The sequence below is a fragment of the Cervus canadensis genome, chromosome 24, assembly GCF_019320065.1.
Source record: "Cervus canadensis isolate Bull #8, Minnesota chromosome 24, ASM1932006v1, whole genome shotgun sequence".
Classification (NCBI taxonomy): domain Eukaryota; kingdom Metazoa; phylum Chordata; class Mammalia; order Artiodactyla; family Cervidae; genus Cervus; species Cervus canadensis.
In genome coordinates, this window is record NC_057409.1 from 3295956 (window position 1) to 3320496 (window position 24541).

General features: G+C 48.4%; 1 long non-coding RNA gene across 3 annotated transcripts; it reads left to right on the forward strand.

Moving 5' to 3' along the window:
* LOC122426661 lies at positions 1 to 22660 on the forward strand. 3 transcript variants are annotated; one of them, XR_006265206.1, is made up of 5 exons: positions 144 to 566; positions 7945 to 8154; positions 14924 to 14974; positions 21003 to 21119; positions 22216 to 22660. It is a non-coding gene; the product is annotated as an uncharacterized LOC122426661 (long non-coding RNA). The 3 variants fall into 3 exon arrangements; XR_006265208.1 differs by lacking the exon at positions 144 to 566 and adding an exon at positions 3830 to 4688; XR_006265207.1 differs by lacking the exon at positions 14924 to 14974 and having other exon boundaries at positions 1 to 566.
* Positions 22661 to 24541: the final 1881 nt, after the last annotated feature.

The following is a 24541-nucleotide window of genomic DNA, read 5'->3' on the forward strand; positions in this document are numbered from 1 at the left end:
TGGAGTCAGGACAGCCCATGGAGGCTGGGCTTCAGGGCGTGGCTGGAGGTCAGCAGGACAGAGGAGGGGACCCGGCTCTGCTGTGATCAGAAATGTCGGGGTCCCACCGACCCCCAACTCACCATGGCCTCGTTTGCTGGCTGGAGTCCACTCAGGCGGAACTGGATGCAAGATGCTGGGACCTGGCCTGCGACTTCCCCCTGCCTTCCGTGTTCCTGGTCTGCTGGGATAACCAGCTCAGCTATTTCCGTCAACGTCCAGGGCCTGGGAGCTGCTTGGTCTGTGCCCCTGGAGTCCTGATTCCACCATTTGTTACATTTCCTTGTGTGGAATCTCGGTTTTCCTGTCCCTATTATGGGGAAAGAAGCCATCTCCTTCATGGGAAAGAAGGAACGCTCACAGCCAGCTCAGCAGTCCCCGCACCCGTGTCTTTACTCTGCGGCAGGACCATGCCAAGCTCTTCTCCAGCGGGATCTCCAGGAACCTTCAAACAGCCTCATAACTCAGTCACGGTGATCATTCCCATTTTACAGAGGAGCAAACTGAGACACACGCCTAAGGAGCTGGTGAGCCAGAACGGGGGCCCAGACAGTTCAAAGGGCTTACAGGAGGCAATACCAACAGTAGGCAGGCTGCCGGGCACCCGTGATATCTTTGAAAAAAGTGAAAGTGTTAATTGCTCAGTCCTGTCCAACTCCTTCGTGGCCCCATGGACTGCAGCCCGCTAGCCCCCTCTGTCTACGGGATTCTCCAGGCAAGAATAATAGAACGCATTGCCATTTCCTTCTCCAGGGGCTCTTCCCCACCCAGGGACTGAAGCCGGCTCTCCTGCATTGCAGGCAGATTCTTTACCATCTGAACCACCAGGGAAAGAGGCCCTCAAAATCTTCTCCATCCTTTAAAGTCAGAGTGACTATAATCTAGCTTGGGTTATATTTAGCTTCATACCGTTGTAGTCACAGCATTTGCTTTCCAATTTTTTTTTTTTTTAAATGAGGAGAGGGTCCATGACAGGGAGAGTGGCCAAGGGTCCACAGTAAAAATCATCCTGTAGCCTCGAGCTGAGCCACTGGCTGTAGGGCCTCCCCTTCGGGAGCTGACTGGGGGTCTGGCTTCAGCATCCTTTCCAGGGGAGGAGGCTGGGCCTAGCCTGCAGATGGGGAGGACTTCCAACTCAAATTTCCTGGCCCAACTCAGTATTCCCTATCCCGTCAGGGATAGAGTCCCTGGGGAGGTGTCACCTTGGGGCGGGGTGGGGCAGGCTGGTGGCAGGGATCTCAGGCAGTGATTTGGGATTAAAGGTTTTCTGACCCTGGACAGTAAAGCTGGGTAAACTCTGACATACATTCTGCTTGGCCCTGCTTCCGGCCCCTCCCGTTTCCTGCTCAGGACTCCTGGAACCCTTTCCACGCCGGGCTGTGCTCACCCACTGGGAGAAGACTTGGGGGGAAAGGAGCCAGAGGGGCGGGTCCCCTTGGCCAGGGTCACCCAGCCGTGCCGAGTCACCGTCTCCGGGGGGAGGGGGCGTCCCCTTCTCACTTTTGCCTTCTGATTTTAACGAGGGCACTCCTGGCAGCCCCGGGCTCCTGGCCTGGGTCATTATATCCCAAACAGTGACTCACAGGGGAGCTACCTCCTAAATAACTGAAAATTAGCTTTGATTCCTGGGGAAGGGTTGACCCACAGCCCTTCCTCCAGCAGCGTCAAGGGTGTTTCCCAGGAAGGAAGGGCCGGGTTTCTGAGACAGTCCCTTTATTGAGCCATTTTGAGTCCTGGCCTGGCCAGGATGGGGCCCCTGTGAGCTCTGCCAGGGTGCACCTGTGGCAGAAACCTGAGGACTGTGGGGCCAGAGTCAGGCAGGGAAGTCCAGGCAGGCTTCCAGGAGGAGGTGTCCCCAGCCGAGGTTTGAAGTAGGGACGTTTGGGAGGAGAATTCTAGGGATTCAGGAAATGTGGTTGGTTTTATGGTTTTCTCACCTGTAGCACAATGTGGTTGAAAGCTCTGGATCTCTGCCTCACCAAGACAGGGGCTTGAGTGTCCACCTAAGCTCCACCACTTACAGACTGTGTGACCTTGGCCAGTTCCATCACCAGCTAAGCTCAGTTTCCTCATCTGTGTTGTTCAGTCACCAAGTCGTGTCCAACTCTTTCATGACCCCACGGACTGCAGCACGCCAGGCTCCTCTGTTTTTCACTATCTTCCGGGGTTTGCTCAGAGTTTTCATGTCCACTGAGTCAGTGATACTATCTAACCATCCCGTCTTCTGCTGCATCATCTCTAATGGGGGATAATTAGGCCTACTTTTCAGAGTTTGGGACCAGATGAAAAGGAAATGAAATGTGGAAAGCTCTTTGCAGGGTGCCATGCCCATGGGAGGAATTCACAAACACTGGGTCCCTCCTTAACCTGCTCACAGAGGAGGCAGCTGCTGGCCCAGGAGCTCAAAGCCCTCCTCCCTGCTGGAGGCCAGCGCGCAGCTGGGTCGGGTCTGTCTGCATTTCAGTGCGGTTATTGCCCCCACTTGCCAGATTCTAACTTACATGATGGAGAAACAGGAAACAGAGCCCCGTCTCTTGGCAATGGTGTCTTCCTCTTGGCGTAAAGCTGTCCCTGTAGTGAGAAGTCACCATCCTCCTCCTTCTCAACATCATCATCGTCACCCTCATCACGATAAAAAAAGGCAAAACAACCACCGTTTATTAAGTTCCTACAGAGTTGCAAGCACTTTGCGGAGAGCTCGTCATCTGTTCAATCTCATGACTTCCAGGCTTACCCCGGAGCCTGAATCATCCTACAGCCTCTCCCAGCGAAGTGCGATCCCCTTCATCTGAAAGAATTCATTGCTCTTCGGTCAATAAACTAGACTGAGGATCTTCTAGGTGCTGGGGCTCCACGGGAGAGCAAAGCCAGACCCAGTCTCTGCCCCCATGGAGCTGGCGGTCCAGCAGGGAGACCGACATTAGTCGTTGTGTACTGAATGGAAACTTTCAAATAGGAATAAGTAGTCTGATCAAATGTTCCTTGGGTTTATGAGAGCATTTAGTGGGGATGTCTGATCTGGGCAGGGCTTCCCTGTGGAAGAAATGATTTAGCAGGAATCTCAAGATGTTAATAAGGAAGTGGGGAGAGTTTAAATGGAAGGATAGTCTGTGCAAAAGTCCTGTGGTCTGAAGGGCTTGGTGCCTGGGAGGGGCTGAAAGAAGCCTGGGGAGTTGGGCTGGTGGTGCGTGGGTCTTGAAGGGCATGATTCACTGGGGAGCTGATCCCGGGACCATGACCTCCCGTTCACCTCACAGCCAGCCTTTGACTTGAGTCTGCTGGAAAAGTGGCCTAGAGCTTGCCTGATTCAGGAGAGGGCCTGCGGTCCCCCATGAGAATAAGGCCCCTCTCTGCAAGACCTCAGCCTGGAAAACCCCATGGACGGAGGAGCCTGCTGGGCTACAATCCATGAGGTCGCAAAGAGTGGGACACGACTGAGCAACTTCACTTTCTTTCTGAAAGACTCGGTGATATTTTCATCCCAACGAGGAGCCGCCCTCCAGTGGGAACAGGCTTTGTACAACTGCCATCACAGAGTTGGGTCCTCCCATTTATGATGGCGGGTAAAGAACAAGAATCCTTGGCCTGGGCCTGTTGTCTATAAGGTCGCCAGGATCCTTGTAAAGCGGCTCTGCTGAGCCTTGCTGAGCTCTGTCCAGGGAACGGTGGAGTGCCAGGTTTGAAGGGTTTGAAACAAATGACTTGCTCCTATGTTTGGACAAGATGACTCTGGCTGCTGAGAGGTGAATGAATGGGAGAGACAGCAGCAAGGAAGAGAAGCAGGCAGGAGAGCGGGGTACCGTGGACTCCAGGGCGGGCCCCGCTTCAGGGGATGGGGTGGGGGCAGGACACCTGGGACAGCGCAGGTGGGTGGCAGAGCGGAGGAGGGAGGGTGATGAATGCGCCGGGCACCACCCGTTGCTGGACAGGTGCAGGGTCACGGGAGGGAGAGGAAGCCGAGAGTCTCCGCCCCAGACAGCTTCAGTGCCCCCGCTGGTCCAAGGGAGAGGGGGAGCAGGGACGCCCCCACAGGTACGGGCCGGGGCGCTGCATAAGCTCCTGGGTGATGCTGGCACCGGTCGGGGGGCATGTCTGTAAGTGCCTGTGCTTGGTGGTGGGGGGCGGGTGGGGACATGCAAGCCTGCCCACTGGGAGGGGCCCCTTTGCTGCAGGTACCATAGCGTCCGGGTCAGATGATGCTGCGGGCTTCGTGGTCAGGCCGCCTGGTGTTACTAACTGGGTATTCTCGGGCAAATGACCTCACTTCCCACATTCTGTTTCCTCATCCGCACAGTAGGGACATCAGTAGCATCCGTCTCATAGCATTGTTAGGAGAGTTAATGAAATAGTACCCGCAGGGGCTTCCCTGGTGGCCCAGTGGTTAAGAATCCGCCCAGCAATGCAAGGATCACAGGTTCGATCTGTGGTCCGGGAAGATCCCACTAAGCCCGGGAGTCCCAACTCCTGAGCCCACGTGCTGCAAATGCTGAAGCCGCATGCGCAAAGCCATCGAAACGAGAAGCCCTCACCCCGCGTGGAGAGTAGCCCCGCTTGCTGCAACCGGAGAAAGCCTGCGCAGTGACTGAGACCCAGCACAGCCAAGAAAAACAAACACAAGCCTGCCAAGTGCTTGGAAGAGGAGCCTGCAGGTACAGCACGAATATTGTTGCTGTTAGCAGCAGGAATACTCGTGAACACAGATTTGGGGGCCTCCCTGGCAAAGCCCCTTCCTGCCTGGACTCCCCTTCTTTCCTTGAGGCCCCAAAACCCTGTCCTGGTTGGTAGTGGTCAGTCTTACTCCTAAAACTTTAACATTTTTCGGGGCTGATGAGTCCTCATACTGTGTGCCTAAATATTTAAAAGTTATCCATCAAGCCAACAGACTGGGAAATAAAGCACGTTCTACCTTTCCATCTAGATATACTTTCCCAGCAATAAATTGAAGAAAATATGGAAGGCCACAGTTTTTATAAAACTGAAAATCAGAAATATGTTCAAATCAATTGAGTTTGGTTATTCTCATGTGCTCTGTTGATGGGCTGGTGATGTTTGAATGACTTATAAAGACAGACACACTTCACAAATTATTACATATTTATTCCATAAAATATGTTTCTCTTGCTTTCATTTCAGCAAAATCAACTATGCTATACTCAAAATGTTCTCTAATTTGTGTTCCTCTGACAGTAATGATCTAAAAAAATTTTTAAAGATGTAATTATATTCAAAGTGTATGAAATCTAACTACATTTCCTAAAAAAGTAAATCTAAAGACAAAAAAAATATCAGATATGCAGGTGATATCACCCTTATGGCAGAAAGTGAAGAGGAACTAAAGAGCCTCTTAATGAAGGTGAAAGAGGAGAGTGAAAGCCTGGCTTAAAACTCAACATTCAGAAAACTAAGATCTTGGCATCTGGTCCCATCTGCTGCTGCTGCTGCTAAGTCTCTTCAGTCGTGTCCGACTCTGTGCGACCCCATAGACAGCAGCCCATCAGGCTCCCCCGTCCCTGGGATTCTCCAGGCAAGAACACTGGAGTGGGTTGCCATTTCCTTCTCCAATGCCTGAAAGTGAAAAGTGAAAGTGAAGTCACTCAGTCGTGTCCAACTCTTAGCGACCCCATGGACCGCAGCCCACCAGGATCCTCTGTCCATGGGATTCTCCAGGCAAGAGACCTGGAGTGGGTCTGGTCCCAGCACTTCATGGCAAATAGATGGGGAAACAATGGAAATAGTGACAGATTTTATTTTCTTGGGCTCCAAAATCACTGCAGATGGTGACTACAGCCATGGAACTAAAAAAGACACTTGCTCCTTGGAAGAAAAGCTATGACAAACTCAGACAGCATATTAAAATGCAGAGACATTGCTGCCAAAGATCTGTATAGTCGAAGCTATGGTTTTTCCAGTGGTCATGTATGGATGTGAGAGTTGGACCATAAAGAAGGCTGAGCACCGAAGAACTGATGCTTTTGAACTGTGGTGTTGGAGAAGACTCTTGAGAGTCCCTTGGACTGCAAGGAGATCCAACCAGTCCATCCTGAAGGAGATCAGTCCTGGGTGTTCATTGGAAGGACTGATAATGAAGCTGAAGTCCAATACTTTGGCCACCTGATGGGAAGAGACGACTCATTGGAAAAGACCCTGATTCTGGGAAAGATTGAGGGCAGAAGGAGAAGCGAGCAGCAGAGGATGAGATGGTGGGACAGCATCACCGACTCAATGGATATGAATTTGAGTAAACTCTGGGAGATGGTGAAGGACAGAGGAGCCTGGCATGCTGCAGTCCTTGGGGTCACAAAGAGTCAGACATGACTTAGCAACTGAACAACAACAACTTTTTAAAAAGGCTTTTCCTCCAAAGTACTCTAAATTCTCTATGAAATTTAAAATGCAAAATATCAATGATAGCACATGATCTACAAAATTTTAAATGAAATTATTTGAATAAGTTGACTTTGTGAAAGTTTTTGGTGAAAATTTAGTCACACGTGCCAAATATTTTAATAAGAATAATACCATTCCCAATTCTAATGTTCAATGTCATTCAGCTGCTGATATAAGAAGTGGCTCTCATGACACAGTGATACGTCCTGTTGTTCAGCTGTGTCCGACTCTTTGCGACCCCATGGACTGCAGTAAGCCAGGCTTCCCTGTCCACTTCACTGTCTCTTGGAGTTTGCTCAGACTCATGTCCATTGAGTCAGTGATGTTACCCAACAATCACCTCCATTTTTATAAATGTACAAGTAATGTGTATTGTTTGATCTCATCAAATGGTCCTTGGAGGATAGTTTACTAGTTCACGAGCACCTCCAGACCTGTGGTTTGAAAATGAACAGACACAGGCAAAGGGTATTTGGAACTCATGGGAGGTGGTACTTTGTTAGGCAAGAACTTCCCTGGTGGTCCAGTGGTTAAGATTCTGTGCTTCCAACACAGGGGGTGTGGATTCGATCCCTTGTCCGGGAGGATCCCACATGCTGCGGGGCAACTAAGCCTGCATGCCTAGAGCCCATGCTCTGCAATGAAGAGCAGCCCCTGGTCGCTACAACTAGAGAAAGCCCATGGGCAGCAACGAAGACCCAGTGCAGCCAAAAATTGACAAAAAAAAAAAAATGAAGAACTAGTGCTTCCATCCCCTCTGAGAGGAGAGTCTGATGAGGTCGTGGCCTCCCTGGGAAGAAGCGTCCACTGATGACCTGGCTACCGCACTGCCCACAGGCAGAGGATGCTCGCTGGGGCCTGAATGACGCTGGATGTGAGGAGGATGCTGAGGGCTGGGAATGTCCTGCCCCAGGGCTGGGTGCTTGCCAGGGTGCAGAGACACTCCTGGGCCTTCCACACATTTAGTGTGTGTGTCTGTGTGTTCCTCTGCCAGTGGGCATGCACGCATGTATGCACGTGTCCGTGTGTGTCTACGTGTCTCTCTGTGTGTCTGTTTGTGTACATGAGTTTATGTGCATGTGATTATGTGTGTGTGTGTGACACGTGGAGTCCTCTAGAGCGTGGGGCCCTGGGCAGGGCCTCCTTGGCCTGCCTGTCCGGGTAGCCAGGGCCGATGGTGAAGCCATCTCAGGTCAGCACCTCCTATGTCGTTCCAGGGGCTTTACCTCTGACCTTCGCCACAGCCCTGTGGCGTGGGTCTCAGTCTTTCTGTTTCACAGACAGGGAACTTACACTCAGTATCCTGGCAAGGTAGTCATCAGCCAAGGCTACCCCATTCACAGGCAGCTCTGACACTGTTGCTCCATGCTGCCTCCCCATGGTGAGTTCAGGGACAGGGCTGACGTCCCTTGCTCACTCAGTTGCCCCCAGGCTCAGGGTCTCGTGAGTCGGTGGGAGTGGATGCACTGAAGCTGACCTCAGCCGCCTCCTCTGACCCTTTGTGCTTTGATCTTCCAGAGTCTGCTGCTCGGCCCCCCTGGGAGGTACCCAGGTACCCAAAATCCAACACTGGGGGCTTCTTGGTTTGTGATCTGGAGGGCCTGGAACTCTGCAAACTTCCTCACTCCTGGAATCCGTCACTGGATGTCACCACTGCCCTGGCGCTCAGGAATGCTACTCCTTCGGACCTTAAGAAGCTGAATCACAGGCTGGAGGGAAGAATCCCAGGTAGGGAGGTGAGAAACGAGACTTTGGGTTCTGCCACCAACCCACCGCTCTTCCTGAGATTCCATGTATTCTAATTTTTTATCTATTTTTGGTTTCTTTCTGGCCACACCTCAGTGCTCACAGGATCTTAGTTCCCTGGCCAGTGGTTGAACCCAGGCCCACGGTGTGAAAGCACTGAGTCCTAACCATTGGACCTCCAGGGAATCCCTAGTTTGTTCCATTTTCTTGCAGTTCTAAACCACACCTGTGCCCTGCCATGGTCCTGGACCTGGTGGGACTCTTAGCAAGGAAAATCCCGGATGTGAAAGATATCAGTTTCCAGTTGTCTATTGCTGGTGACTAGCCATCCCAAAACACCGTGGTGTAAAGCAACAGCGATTTCCTCTTTCTCATATTTCTGGGGATTGATTCTGTGGTTCCTCTGCTGGTTTCTCCTGGACCTGCTCATGGGGCTGTTATCAGCTGGAGGGTCCTCTGGGTGGGGAGGTCTAAGATGGCCTCACCCCAGATCTGGTAGTTGGTACCGGCCATCAGCTGGGACACCTCGACTCTCTTTCTGCATCGGGATGAGAGATGCGGCAACTCATCCTTCACTTGGCTTGACCGGCTTCCTTCCGCGGGAGTCTTGGTGTTCCCAGGGGGCAAAGGCAGAAGCTGGTCTCCCTCTTGAGGATCCTGTCCTGAAACCCACCCATGGCAGCCCTTCTGCCACATTCTACCGGTCGATGCAAGTCCCAGAGCCAGTCTAGATGCAAGGAGTGGAGACACAGATTCCACCTCTGAGTGGGAGGACCAGCAGTCACATTACCAAGGAGCCTATGCCCCAGGACGGGGGGAAGACAGGGAAAGTGTGAAAATGTGAGTCGCTCCGTTGTGTCTGACCCTTTATGTCCCCATGGACCGTAACCCACCAGGCTCTTTGGTTCATGGGATTCTCCAGGCAAGAACTTCAGATTGGGTTGCCATTCCCTTCTCCAGAGGATCTTCCCAACCCAGGGATTGAACCCAGGTCTCCTGCACTGCAAGCAGTTTCTATATGGGGTGACCTGATCATTTGTAGCTATTTTGTAACAATTGATTGAGCTTCCCAGATGGCTAAGCAAGTAAAGAATCTGCCTGCAGTGCAGGGGACACAGGAGATGCAGGTTCAATTCCTGGGTTGGGAAGATCCCCTGAAGGATGAAATGGCAGCCCACTCCAGCATTCTTGCCTGGAGAATCCTATGGACAGAGGAGCCTGGCGGCTACAGTCCATGGGGTCTCAAGAGTCCGACATGACTTAGCGACTAAACGACCGCTGCCAAGAAGTTAAATGGATGCTGCAGAAACACACAGCCGGCTGCTTTCAGTACTATGTTTCCATGGGTATTTCTAGAACCACATAGAGTAAATTCAGAAATCCTATTTAATTGGAAGTGGGTAGAGAGAAGGGTGCATTATCGTGTGGTTGGGGGAAAATACTAAATCCAAACTGATTCAATAAAATTGTGGAGCTGAAACTACTCCCAGAGAAAAATCCAGAAGAACCTCAACTGGATTTGGGTAATTCTGGAGATTTCTGCCCTAAGCCCTAGAGTCTTAATGTAAAGATATAAATTTTGCTGTTCTAATTTGTTGGGAAGATGCACAAGTTATATCCAGGAAGTCAGCATCCTAAGGATCGGCCAGGTGCCTCCCTGTTAGCCAGAAGACAGAGCAATTCGACGCCCTTAGACAAAGAGAAATGACAACCTTAGGAAGAAGAACTGGAAAGGTAAGACGCAGGAACAAAGAGCACATCTCAGAGACAAAGCAGAGCGGCTCCGCTGTGCTCAGCAGGTCTTAAAACCCGGATGAAGATGCTGCCAGAAGTCAGAGAGAAGCTGCCAGGGCAGCAGAACACTCCCCGTGTTGCCTGGAGATACTCAACATAGGTGCAAATGAATGGTTCCCAAGTCCTCACGAAGAGAGAGAAGGAATCCAACACATTCAGTTTAGCAAACGTTTAGGTTCTAACACTGTTGATTGCCATGATGAAAAGAGTCCTGCTGATCCCAGGGGACAGATAAGCAAATGTGTGAGCGGCTGTAACAGACTGTGGATGGAGCAGAGAGAGTCACAGAAGACGGAACAATTCATTCTGCCAGCCTGGCCTTTAAGGAGAGCTGCAGAGAGGGGCTGGCCGCTGAGCTGGGGCCTCAAAGAGTGAGCAGGGCTCTGCTGGGAGAGCCCCGAGGAGGGAAATACGGTAGGAGCTGTGGGTACAGAGGCCCAGAGGCTCGGAAGTCCTGTGGACATCTTTGCTTTTCTCTGCTCAGAGTCCCCCTCTCCTCTCCTTTTTCTTTCTCTCATTCAACACGCGCCTGGTGGAACTGTCAATCACAATGAGGCTCCACCCCCAAAGGCAAGCGCGTGACACAAGCCAGCCAATCAGACCCTCTCCTGAGACGCTGTATCTTCCGCGGAAGAGTGCACTGGCTTACAGCTGATGGAGCGGAGCCATGCCGTCCTTAGTGTCCTATAGAGACCATTCATGAGGTCTTGCTACCTTACCAGGCGTCTTGTGTGTGTGTGTTTACATGACTGGGTGTGTGTATTTATAATACTTTGGCCACCTGATGCGAAGAACCGACTCATAGGAAAAGACTCTGATGCTGGGAAAGATTGACGGCAGGATGAGAAGGGGACGACATGGTTGGAAGGCATCACTAACTCAACAGACATGAGTCTGAGTAGACTCCGGGAGTTGGCGATGGACAGGGAGGCCTGGCGTGCTGCGGTTCATGGGGTCACAAAGAGTCGGACACGACTGAGCGACTGAATTGAGCAGGGTGTAGTGGGGGAGGGTTTGTGTTAACATCTCTCCACTTTGCAATAAACACTTTTTGCTTTGAAAAGCCGTCTCCCCTCCATTCCAAATGACCCTGTACAATTGTTTGTCATGGTGTTCTGCATTTTATACCACTAGAGTGGACTTATGACCCAAGATGTCCAAACACAGGGATATTTCCAGGAATAGGCACCCAAACTGGACCAATCAGAATCTTTCCTTAGATTTGATTTATGGGTTTCCCCTTTCTCTGGGACCTTGAGCTATAAAGACCAGGCAGTGACCATGTTCCTTGACTACATGGGAGAAGGTATGTGTAGAATTAAGCCAGTATGCTTGATGGTGGCTGGTGGAGGAAGTGGGGAGAGACAGAGACAGAGAGAGAGCGATTGAGAGAGACAGAGAGAGACAGAGAGAGTTGTGCTGAGATTCTTGCATCCAACAGTCTTTGATTTCCACTCTGAACCTTCAAATTATGTGAGTCAACCAATTCTCTTTAAGACTTACGCTACTTTGACTTCAGGTTCTGTCGTTTGAAACTGAGAAGCATCTAGACTAACCCAGAAAGTTTCCATGGGTAGCAGATATCTGGTCCTACCTGTACTCGGGAGACACTAGGATGAGTATCTGGGTGGAACATGGAGGTGAGGGTGAACACCAGGTGCAGAGGTTAGAAACCTCAAGAAAGGTCTGTGGGCTCAACCATGGCTTGGAGAGAGAAAAGCCTCAGCTCTTCATATGGGCCAAGTGGCCGCTAGGAAGCACAGCCATGGTGTACCAAGATTCTTTCCCAGATGCCCTGGCCTGAATAAATCCTGAGGACTACGGGACAAATCCAAGGGAGGGGGAAGAGATTCCTCCAAAACGTGACTTAAATTGCCCACCAGCCTGGGTCAGGTGAGCCACATGGGTCTGATTTGGAAAGTTAAAGCAATATGGACTTGAGCGCCGTAAGAAAGATCATATTAATGACCCGCCCCCTTCCTCCTTATCTTTATCATCGTCATCATCCATCTTTACCATCCCTATCATCACACCTCCCAAGTGTATGCTGCTTCGTGTTAAATGACTCCATGTGTGAAACACCAACAGCCAAGCTCAGGCGCATCCGTTTCTCGTTTTTCCTCACTAAGGGTTAAAATATCTTCAAGTCTTTTCCTACCCACGGTCACCTTGTTACACTTTGATGTTAGACACAAAACATCGTCAGATTGAGATCTGAAATAATTTGTCCATAAACTCCTTAACTGCTGAGATAACAGAACAAAGGTGATCTAAGAACAGATGAAAGCAAATAAGATAAGAGTACTCAAATAGTAACAAAAGGCCAGAACTCGACAAGGAAAAATCTGTCAGTGAATTAGACCACATGACATAAGATCTGCCAGACATAGTTTCAGAGTTCTGTATGTGGGAGAGGGTCTGATCAGGGTAGGGTACCCCATAGAAGCAGGCTCTATGTCACGACCAGAAGGAGCTGAATAATTACTTAACTCATAAAAAACAGACTAAGGGGGCACAACAGTCATGATCATTCATTAGAGAAATGTTTATTGCACATCTCTTACGTGCAAGGTTATAGCCAGATGAAGAACAAATCAGGTCTGTAGTCTATCCTGCAGGTCTGTCATCCCAAAGAGGAGATAATTAGGTGCAGAAATATCTTTGACCCAGTAGAAAGTAATATGTGGCATAGGAACCGTAAATTTAGAGGTAAAATTCTACAATATTTGTGTTAAAATGTTTCAAAATGTTAAAAAAAGAATGAGTCAGGTGAAATAAGATGTTCGTCTGGATCTGGGTTAATAAGAGATAGAATTTAAAGTTCACTACAAACACCACCCACAAGGGAAGGGAAAAATACTGTTTAATGACCTTCCTCTGAAACCCATATCTGATCTTCATTAGGAACATAAATAAATAAAGAATAGAACTAGGAAGCAAAATACAGACGGCATTTGAGGCAAGCTCCTGTTGCGTTTCAGGCGGAGCTTCAGGTGACACTCTTAGCAGACGTGGGCAAGTATATGAGGAGGGACTTAGCAAAAGCGTGAACCACATAACTTACCTTGACCTTGAACTTGGAGCCAGCCTTAGCACAGGCACGTGGGATAGCAGAGGTCTTTAGCAGGTGCTGGAGAGCTGTGGGATCTTCAGGCTGTATTCACAACTGAAACAAGGATTCATGATGATTCACGGTGGGGGAATGAGTCTTCCATAGGCACGTCCTACAGACCCTAGGGGTAGGACTTGCTGCATTTCCTGTGTTTCTTCAGCCAGCCCTGCAGACCAGCACTTAAGCTTCAGCTGAATTTGAATGTGTTTTTACAGGTAGTCCTTCTCAAACATAACATGCATATGAATCCTCTGGGGATTTTCTTAAAAGGCAGATTCCGATTCACTGAGTTGGGCTGGACTTCAAGTACGCAGGTAGGTTCCACTCCAGAATCAGGATCTGCATTTAAAAAAATTAGTTTTGAAATTGAAATATAGTTGATTTATAAACTATGTGAGTTTCAGATGTACACATAGTGATTCAATATTTTTTATAGATCATATTCCATTTAAAGTTAAAAAAAATTAGCTATATTCTCTGTGCTGTACAATATGTGCTTGTAGCTTATTTATTTTATGCATAGTGGTTTGTAGCTCTTAATCCCCCACTCCTGTCTTTCCCTCTTTCCTCCGCTGACTAGTTACCTTGAGTTTGTTCTATATCTGTGTCTGTTTCTTTTTTGTTACAGTCACTGGTTTGTTTTATTTTCTAGATTCCACATGTAAGGGAAATCATACAGTATTTGTTTTTGTCTGACGTGTTTCATAAACCTAACACCCTCCAAGTCCATCCGCGTTGCTGCAAACGGCAAGCTTTTCATTCTTTTTCATGGTTAGCGGTATACCATTGTGTGTGTCTAGCTCCATTGTCTGTGTATATGTCTCACATCTTTGTCATTCCTCTGTTGTTATACACCTAGACTGTTTCCGTATCTTGGCTATTATAAACAGTGTTGCTACGAACTCTGGGGTGTAGGTATCTTTTTTAATTATTCTTGTTTTCTGCAGATTTATACTCAGTTTGGGGATTGCTAGATCATATGGTAGTTCCATTTTTACTTTTTTGAGGAGCCTCCATACTATTTTCCATAGTGGCCCTAAATGTGAGACCAGAAACCAGAATCTGCATTTTAAGCAGATTCCCTGGGAGGTTTTCACACACGGTACGTTGTGAGCAGTGCCTCTCTACAGCACGAAGGCTTTGTCTTTTAGCTCTAAAGGCTGAAGTGGTCAGTGTAGATGGGTCATCAAAATCCCGTTCCCTTTATGTTGTTTTGAATGGCCTCAGAGCCAAGGCACCAAACTGTAGAGGACTGTTCTCAGCGTCCTCCAGGGGACACCTGGAGGTGTATTTGGGGTCTGCAGGGGTATTTGGTTGGCAACTGGGGGATGCTACTGGAATCCAGGGGGTGCGGGTCAGGGACACTGCTAAGCATCCTACACTACCCAGGACAGCCCCCGCAACCGAGAAGCATCCAGTCCCAAATGTCAGTAGTGTTGGGGTTGAAAACCCTGCTGTGAAGGGATCAGCCCTGAATTTGGAGGTCTTGTCTAGTGTGGTCAATCCTGCATAAAGTCTCAAGTTAGCTCTGGGTTTATCAGTGTCAGAAGTCAGGCCATGGTCCGATTCTAGATCCACCATGAAAAGGTGGTAGATTTTATAATGGAGAAAAAATAAAAAGGAATGGACAATTTTACTAAACATAACATGCCATCTGCCTGTAGTAAGGCATGGAAACGATGCAATTAAATTATTTTCAACTTGAGGGCTAAGGCAATTAAGGTGGCCTGCATTTTTGTGACCCTCTGTCTCTAGGGGTCCAGTTGCTTGAGAAATTAAAACAGGAGCCAGAATGATTTGCGGAGTATGCCTCAGGGTTTTTGTTGGCTTGTTTTTTGTTTTCAGTGTGAACAAGAGCAGTGGATGAAGGGAAACAGAAACAAGGAAGTCAGGCAGGTGAGTCTGGGGGAGAGATTTCCTGAGAATAGGGATTCTCAAACTGTGGTCTCTCTTGTGGACACAGTGGGGGAGGGTGGGGCGAATGGAGAGAGTCGCACGGGAACGTGTACACCATCCTACGTGAAAGAGGGGGCCGTGGGGATTTGCCTGATGACTCAGGGGGCTCAGACTGGTGCTCTGTGGCCACCCAGAGGCGCGGGACGGAGGGAGGGGACGTGTGGATATCCGTGGCTGATTCATGTTGATGCATGGCAGAAGCAAACACAGCATTGTAAAGCAATTATCCTTCAATTAAAATAAGTAACGTAAAAAAAAATGTGGTCTCTTGGACATCGCTGGTGGTCCAGTGGTTAAGAACCCGCCTGCCAATGCCTGGTCTGGGAAGATGGCACGTGTCTCGGAGCAAAGCCCATGCACCTCAGCTCCCGAGCCGGCGCTCTAGAGCCCACGCTCCACCCAACAAGAAGCCGGGGCAGCGAGAGGCCCACGTACCGCAATGAAGAGTAGCCCCGACTTGCCGCAACTACAGAGAAAGCCCAGGCGCAGCAGCAAAGGCCCAGCACAGCCTCTAAATAAGCAGACAGATAAACCGGAAAAGAGCAAAAAGCAAAAACGAGATACCAGCAGCATCGGCAACATCCGGGAAGTTGTTAGAAAGGCAAATTCCCAGACCCCACTGCAGGCCTTCTAAACCAGAAACCCTAGGGTCCGGGCTCTGGAACTTGTTTTTACAAGCTCTGCAGGTAATTGTGATGCTCACTGCGGTTGCAGAACCACTGCTTTGAGAGAAAGACTGAGATCTTGGGAGATGGCCTAGAAACATAAAAGGAAAAATGAGATCTGGAATCCTCTAGCTGAGACTGAGCCAGTGAAAAATAATAGCCATAATCCCCTTAGCTTTTAGCTTGCAAGGTAAAAGAGTCTTCTGTTTAATCTAATATGCTTTGATGCTGGTTCTTCTTATCTGAGTGGTCAATGGGAAGTTTTACACAACTAGGTCAAGGATCCTACGTGTCAGACGATTGTAAAATGATACTGATTTTAAGATGTATCTTGTTATTGTTGTTCAGTCCATGGGGTCGCAAAGAGTCGGACACAACTGACCGACTGAGCTGACTGAAAAAATATCTAGAAGATTTTTAAAAAATAAATTATATAGTATGTTAGGACGCGACAAACGCTATGAAAATAGAAAAAGCATACTGCGGGTTAAGAGGAATGGGATGGGGGGAGGCACTGTAATTGTAAATAGGTTTGGAGGGGGGCTCACTGAGAAAGCGACATTTGAGACAAGTTGAAGGACGTGAGGGCATCAACCACACGGACATCTGGGGCCAGAGCCCAGCAGACAGAGGGAACAGCCAGGGCCAGTGCCCCAGGGCCGGGGGGTGCCTGGCACGTTGGAAGACCAGCCAGGAGAGCAGGGTGTCCGGAGCAGACCGAGCAAGAGTGCATAGCACGGGGACCGTGTGGGACCCCGTCGCCCACAGTGAGACTTTGTCTTTTATTCCGAGGCAAAGAGAGATGATGTGACTCGCACATGAAGTGGTCGCTCCAACCAAAGTGCTGAGAAGAGATTGTAGGAAGCAAAGACAGACGCAGTCATGCAGGTGAGGGCGCCACACAGGTGAGGGATGGCGGTGGTTCGGACAAGCAGGAACCACGGAGGCAGTGAGCAGTGGGCAGTTTCTGAACATAATTTGAAAGGAGAAACAATCAGATGAAGGATATGAGGAGCCAAGGATGACTCCAGGGCTTTTAGCCTGAACCCGTAGAAGTGGAAATTGCTGTTGACTGAGATAGAAAGGAGATCAGTCCTGGGTGTTCATGGGCAGGACTGATGTTGAAGCTGAAACTCCAATCCGTTGGCCACCTGATGCGAAGAACTGACTCATTAGAAAAGACCGTGAAGCTGGGAATGATTGAGGGCAGAAGGAGAAGGGGACGTCAGAGGATGAGATGGTTGGGTGGCATCACCAACTCAATGGACATGAGTTTTGGTGAACTTCAGGAGTTGGTGATGGACAGGGAGGCCTGGCATGCTGCAGTTCATGGGGTCGCAAAGAGTAAGACATGACTGAGCGACTGAACTGAACTGAACTGAGATAGGAAGACGGAGTGAAGCAGCTCTCTGGGGGCAGGTCAGAAGTTCACTCTTGGCTGTGTTGACTTTGAAATGCCTACTAGACATCCACGTGCTGAGTAGGCAGCTGAATAAAGGCATCTCCATTTATAGAAATGCAGGTATGAACTTGAGAGTCGTTAGGCAACAGATGATACTGAAAAACTGTGGGAGTTGATGGCATCACCGGAGTGAGTATGGAGGTGGGAAGAGATCAAAGACACCCTGGGGCAGCTGCAGAAGAGGCTAGGAGGAAGATGACAAGGAGTTGCTGGGAGGGAAACCAGGAGAGTGGTAGAAGCCAAGTAAAGAAAGCAGGCCGAGGAGGCTAAGGGGTAGCGTGTGAAATGCTGTGACAGGCCCCCTAAAACGAGCCTTGGGGATTCACCATTGGACCAGCAACATGGTCATCGCTGGTGACCTTAGGAAGAGCCGTGTTGTGAAGTCCATGGGAGTGAGGCTGGCTGATTGGAATGTATATCAAAGTCCTAGTGGAAAAGAGGTGGCCCCATCAAATTGTGACTCAAGGAGACTTTAATAAAGGGACTTCTGGCAGAGATGTGGGCAGGTGTAGGGAAATACCAAGAAAGTTGTTATGGTGGGGTAGTTGTTACCAAGGCTGCATCTGAAAAGTCAAAGTCAGAGTTACTGGGCCAACAGGAGGGTGAGGGGAGGAGCCGGGGGTGTGGGCTTCAGTGGAGGGACACGTCCAGCCCACAGAGAGGGCCCCAGGAGAGTAAACACCTTGACCTCACTCTCTCCCTCCTCCGATTCTCCTGCTGGTCCTCCCCGGGGCCAAATCCAACAGGAAGCAAGGGGATCTATTGATGCAGCCGTAGAGGTCAGCCTCCCAGGATGCAGGCAAGACAGGGGACAGGGCTGGAAGGGCAAACAGAAAATTTCCAGGACGGAGCAGTTTTGAGGGAATAAGGTCTGCTGTGTTTGTGTTTTCCCAGCATTTTAAATTCCCTTGTGCCTGATATTTTCAATAGCTGTGAAGAGAAAGAATACACTATGATTTAAATGAAAGGGAAGAGCTTTTCTAGGACAGCGACCAAGTTTGTGGAGTTGCCCCAAGAACCACATCTGCCGTATCCCCTCTTCCACTTTCTGTTGCAAACAATAAAGGCTATTGGTACCATAAAAAATAAATAAATGAAAGAGACTTTTTAAAATTAAAAGTGATGAAGTCATGAGAAATGTTACATGTTTCTGTAGAGTGAATCTTTCAACAGAATGTTTTTTGAGAACAGAAAGCAAATCAGGCAACAAGAGGACACGGTAGCCCTAAACAGAATCAGATTCTTATCCTCTTTCTTGAAACTCTTTCCTCTCTTTTGAACCGCAGTGTCCTGGTTTTTCCTCATCTCACTGGCCACTCTTCCATATCCATTACAGGCCTCCCCCTTGACTTGATGAGTTCCCCCAGGCTTGGTCTAAGGTTCTGTACATGGAACTTAGACACAATGGCTGGCACTCAAGCAACCATATTTAACCATGAGATACTACAGTTAGAATACCAGAGCAGCGAGACATAGGATGCTCATGCTCCGTGACTGTGGCCTCACGTTTACACTGAGGACTCTGCCTGCTTCTGAGCTTCTTTTCTGTGAGAGAGAAATAAACTTCCATCTTGTTTAAGACACCATTATTCCACAGCTGAACCTAATTCTGATACGTTACTCCAAAACCAAAGCCGAAAATCCATTTCACATTCTGCTTCCCATTTCATGTTCAGCCTCATTCTCTAGCATAGAATATGGGAGGTTCTGAAGTGAGCTCAAATGACATCAGAAAGATACTCCAATAACAAATTCCAACCATGAGATGCTCCTCATTTGAATATAAATCCTCTCCCATGATCAAATTACCAAGAAGAAAGTAAAATCTGAAAACTACCTAATTCTTAATTTATTCTAAAATGCACATTTCCCCCTTCATTTAAATGCACCTGGATTTAAGGCAATTCAGATACACCGTAAGCACAAGCTGGAATCAAGATTGCCAGGAGAAATATCAGTAACCTCAGATATGCAGGTGACACCATCCTTTTGGGAGAAAGAAAAGAACTAAACAGCCTCTTGATGAAGGTGAAAGAGAAGAGTGAAAAAGCTGGCTTAAAACTCAACATTTAAAAATGAAGATCATGGCATTCAGTTCCATCACTTCCTGCAAATAGATGGGGAAACAGTGGAAACAGTGACAGATTTTGTTTACTTGGGCTTCAAAATCAAATGACTACTGGAAAAACCATAGTTTTGACTATATGGACCTTTGTTGGTAAAGTAATGTCTCTGCTTTTTAACATGCTATCTAGGTTGGTCATAGCTTTTCTTCCAAGGAGAAGCATCTTTTAATTTCATGGTTGTAGTCACCATCTGCAGTGATTTTGGAGCCCAAGAAAATAAAGTCTGTCACTGTTTCCATTGTTTTCACATCTATTTGCCATGGAGTGATGGGACCGGATGCCATGATCTTAGTTTTTTGAATGTTGAATTTTAAGCCAGCTTTTTCACTCTCCTCTTTCACTTTCATCAAGAGGCTCTTTAGTTCCTCTTCACTTTCTGCCATAAGGGTGGTGTCATCTGCATATTAGTGCTTAAAATTTTCAAGTTGCATAGCTTTTATTTATCATCAGCATCTTTTCCATCTTCTCTTCCTTCTATATAATTTACTTTTAATTATATTTATTCATTCACTGTCTCCTCCCTCCTACCCATCCCCTCATCCCAGAGCAGGAAGCTTGGCCAGACATCTGTTTTATCTGGTGTGAGCTGAGCACGTGAACAGTGCTGGAACATAGCAAATGCTTAAGAAATGTTCCCTGAATGACTGTATCAAGAATCTCATATATCTAATTTTATGCCCAATAAACAGAGGTTATTCTTCCTGGTCCAGGATGTGTGGGACGCAAACAAAAACTGATCATATGTTAGGTGCCAAAGAAAGCATCAATTAGGGACTTCCCTGGTGGTGCAGTGGATAAGAATCCACCTGCCAGTGCAGGGGACATGGGTTTGATGTCTGGTCCGAGAAGATTCCAAATGCTGTGGAGCAACTAAGCCTGTGTGCCCCAACTCCTGAGCCCACCTGCGCTGTAAGTTCTGAAGCCCGTGGGCCTAGAGCCCGTGCTCCACAACAAGAGACGTCACTACAGTGAGAAGCCCGTGCACCGCAGCAAGTAGTCCCTGCTTGCCAACTAGAGAAAGCCCTTGCAAAGCAATGGAGACCCAGCCCAGCTATAAATAAATGAACAAACAAAATTAAAAAAATCAATCATTTTTTTAAAAAAGTAGAAATAGTCTAGACTTGGTCTACAACACAATAGGAAGCAGTAATAACTAACAAAAGAAGAAAGAAAAGCTTCCATTCACTGGAAAAGGGAATTCTTCTAAATAGCTCTCATATATATGAAGATATTCTTAATATTGCAGAATACTGGAAATAATAATGAAAACAACATTTCACAACTACAAGTTACAGATTAAACTGTACAGAGAAAATTGATAGCCTTAAATGCATTTATAAGTGAGGAAGAATGAAATGAATAAGCATTCTGGGCAAGAAGTTAGAAAAAGACAAAATAGAAAGAAATGTAGGAAGGACACAATAGAGATAGCAGACTGTAATAAGTAAAAAAGAAAAATAGTACAACTGATAAGTCAAAGAGCTGATTTAAGAGGGGAAAATATCTAATAATAAAATCTGTGCATTTAATAAAGACAAAGGGTGTGCGGGCTTAGTCCCTTAGTCGTGTCTGACTCTTTGCGACTCTATGGACTGTAGCCCACCAGGCTCCTTTGTCCATGGGATTCTCCAAGCAAGAACTGGAGTGGGTTTCCATTCCCTTCTCCAGGGGATCTTCCTGACCCAGGGACTGAACCGAGGTCTCCTGCATTGCAGGCGGATACTTTACCACTGAGCCACCAGGGAAGCCAGAGGGGAAGACAAAGCGGGACAGAACAAATGTACAAAATCAGAAGTGTGAAGAAGAAATAACCACGGATGGAGCAGCGACAGGTACACCTTTCCTTCCCTGTTCCTAGGGCTGGGGGGTGGGTACAATTTGCCCACAGACCAGCCACCGCTGAACCACGGCTGAGCCGCTGAGATGAGGCTGTCCAGCGTCTCAGGGCTCAGCTGCAACGCTGGGAGGATTTCCCATTGTGAGAAGCTGTGCGTGGCTTCTCCACATTGAACAGCAAACCCGTGCCCCGCTTTGCCGTTCCTTCCATGGTCGGCATCAGTCTCATTCTGGTCTTAAACAAGGGCTCAGGTTTGAAGTCTTCTCCTTAGGGTCTGAGAGAGGGCAGGGCAACTTCCCGATTCCCAGGGCAACTGAGCAGATGCCCCTGGGCTTCTACTGTGGGCGTTGCCTCTCCCTCGCCACCAGATGGGATCCATCCGCCCACCCCTGCCTCCTCGTCCTTGAGTCAGGGGGCAGGTAGGGGTCCTCTCGAGCCTGGCTGGGAGTTTGCCTGCTGCCCAGCCCTGGTTGTTTCTGTCTTGGGACTGGGTAGGCTCTCCTTAGTTCTTTGGCCGAGCCATGGAGATGAATGAGCTGGTCTGTGTGGTGGGGAGGAGGTGTAACACCTAGGGTGCAGAACCCAGTGAAATTCACCACCGCCAACCTTGCGGAATGGTTGGGGAATCTGCTTAGCAGTCCTGGGAGTCAGGAAGTCCTTCCTCAGCCCTTAAGGCAGAGGATCCAGAGTTTGAGCCCATGTCCAAGACCAGATCGAAGCCAACGGTGTCAGAGGAAGAGGAAGCAGAGCAGGGGTGGGTCAGCGTCCGGGTGGACTTTGAACGGTGGCAAGAGGATTGGTCAGTCGACCACCAGCCATGGTGATGCTGTTTCCCCAGTTCTCTGCAAGGCCCAGTCTCTGGACTGCCCATCCAGGAAGCTGCCCAGGTGCCAGCCACCTCCCCTCATGCCTGCTATTCTGGGTGGCACTCAGCAGGCTCTGAACCACTGGGAATTGGCCTTCTGTTCAACCGTCCAAGGCCTGCCCTAACCCCAGCTGCCAGTCAAGCACAGGGACCTCCCATCTCCTTCTCCTCCCCAGGAGCTCTCTGTTATCCACCTCTGTTTATCAGTCTCTGTGTTTGCTTTCAGTTTCCTATGCCTGCTTGAAGATTACCACAAACTTGGTGGCTTGAAGACACCACTTTTTGTGGCATAAGATGGTGGACGAGAAGGACGTGCGCTCGTTTCTCCTGCGAGAACTCTAAAACCACAACTCACTGCTGAACAACCGTCCACTGGAGAATGTTGGATCCCACCAAAAAAGACACCCCACGTCCCAGGGCAGAGGAGAAGCCCCAGCAAGACGGTAGGAGGGGCGAGATAGCATTTAAAACCAAACCCCTTACCCGCCAGAGATGCTCAGAGGGATCAAACAAACTTGTGTACACCAGGAACCAGAGACCCCACAGAGACTGAGCCAGAACCGTGTTTGGGCATCTCCTGAGGAGGTGTGGGTCAGCAGTGGCCTGCTGCAGGGGCAGGGGCTCTGGCTGCAGCAGACCTGGGTATGGCAAAGGCCCTCTTGGAGGAGGTCGCCATTAATCCTGCCATAGAGCTGCCAGAACTTACACAGGACTGGGAAGCAGACTCTTGGAGGGCACAGCAGAAACTTGTGTGCACTAGGACCCAGGAGAAAGGAACGGCAACCCCACAGGAGACTGACCCAGACTTGGGGCAGAGGCGTGGGTTGACGGTGGCCTGCTGCTGGGTCGGGGGTACTGAGTGCATGGGACCTTCTGAAGGAGGTCACCATTATCTCCATCACCTCCTCCATAGTTTGGCTTCAAATCAAACAACAGGGAGGGAACACAGCCCCACCCATCAATAGAAAATTGGATTAAAGATTTACTGAGCATGGCCCCACCCATCAGAACAAGACCCAGTTTCCCCCTCTGTCAGTCTTTCCCATCAGGAAGCTTCCATGAGCCTCTTATCCTTCTCCATCAGAGGGCAGACATACTGAAAACCACAATCACAGAAAACTAACCAATCTGATCACATGAACCACAGCCTTGTCTAACTCAATGAAACTATGAGCCGTGCTGTGAAGGGCCACCAAAGATGGACAGGTCATGGTGAAGAGTTCTGACAAAACATGGTCCACTGGAGAAGGGAATAGCAAACCACTTCAGTATTCTTGCCTTGAGAACCCCAAGAACATCATGAAAAGGCAAAAAGATAGGACACTGAAAGGTAAACTCCCCAGGTCAGTAGGTGCCCAATATGCTATTGGAGATCAGTGGAGAAATAACTCCAGGAAGAATGAAGAGATGGAGTCAAAGTGAAAATAATCACCCAGTGGATGTGACTGGTGATAGAAGCAGGGTCCAATGCTGTAAAGAGCAATGTTGCATAGGAACCTGGGATGTTAGATCCATGAATCAAGGAAAATTGGAAGTGGTCAAACAGGAGATGGCAAGAGTGAACATCAACACTTTAGGGATCAGTAAACTAAAATGGACTGGAATAGGTGAATTTAACTGAGATGACCATTATATCTACTACTGTGGGCAAGAATGCCTTAGAAGAAATGGAGTAGCCATCATAGTCAACAAGAGTCCGAAATGCAGTACCTCGATGAATTTCAAAAACAACAGAATGATCTCTGTTCATTTCCAAGGTAAACCATTCAACATAACAGTAGTCCAAATCTGTGCCCCAACCAGTAATCCTGAAGAAGCTGAAATTGAATGGTTCTGTGAAGACCTACAGGACCTTCTAGAACTAACACCCGAAAAAATTGTCCTTTTCTTTATAGGGGACTGGAATGCAAAAGTAGGAAGTCAAGAGATACCTGGAGTAACAGGCAAATTTGGCCTTGGAGTACAAAACGAAGCAGGTCAAAGGCTAACAGAGCTTTGCCAAGAGAACACACTGGTCATAGCAAACACCCTATTCCAACAACACAGGAGAAGACTCTACACGTGGACATCACCAGAGGGTCAACACTGAAATCAGATCAATTATATTCTTTGCAGCCAAAGATGGAGAAGTTCTATACAGCCAGTAAAAGCAAGATGGGGAGCTGACTGTGGCTCAGATCATGAATTCCTTATTGCCAAATTCAGACTTAAATTGAACAAAGTATGGAAAACCACTAGATCATTCAGGTATGACCTAAATCAAATCCCTTATGATTATACAGTGAAAGTGAGAAATAGATTCAAGGGATTAGATCTGATAGACAGAGTGCCTGAAGAACTATGGACGGAGGTTCGTGACACTGTACAGGAGGCAGGGATCAAGACCATCCCCAAGAAAAAGAAATGCAAAAAGGCAAAATGGTTGTTTGAGGAGGCCTTACAAATAGCTGTGAAAAGAAAAGATACAAACGGCAAAGGAGAAAAGGAAACATGTACCCATTTGAATGCAGAGTTTCAAAGAACAGCAAGGAGAGATACGAAAGCCTTCCTCA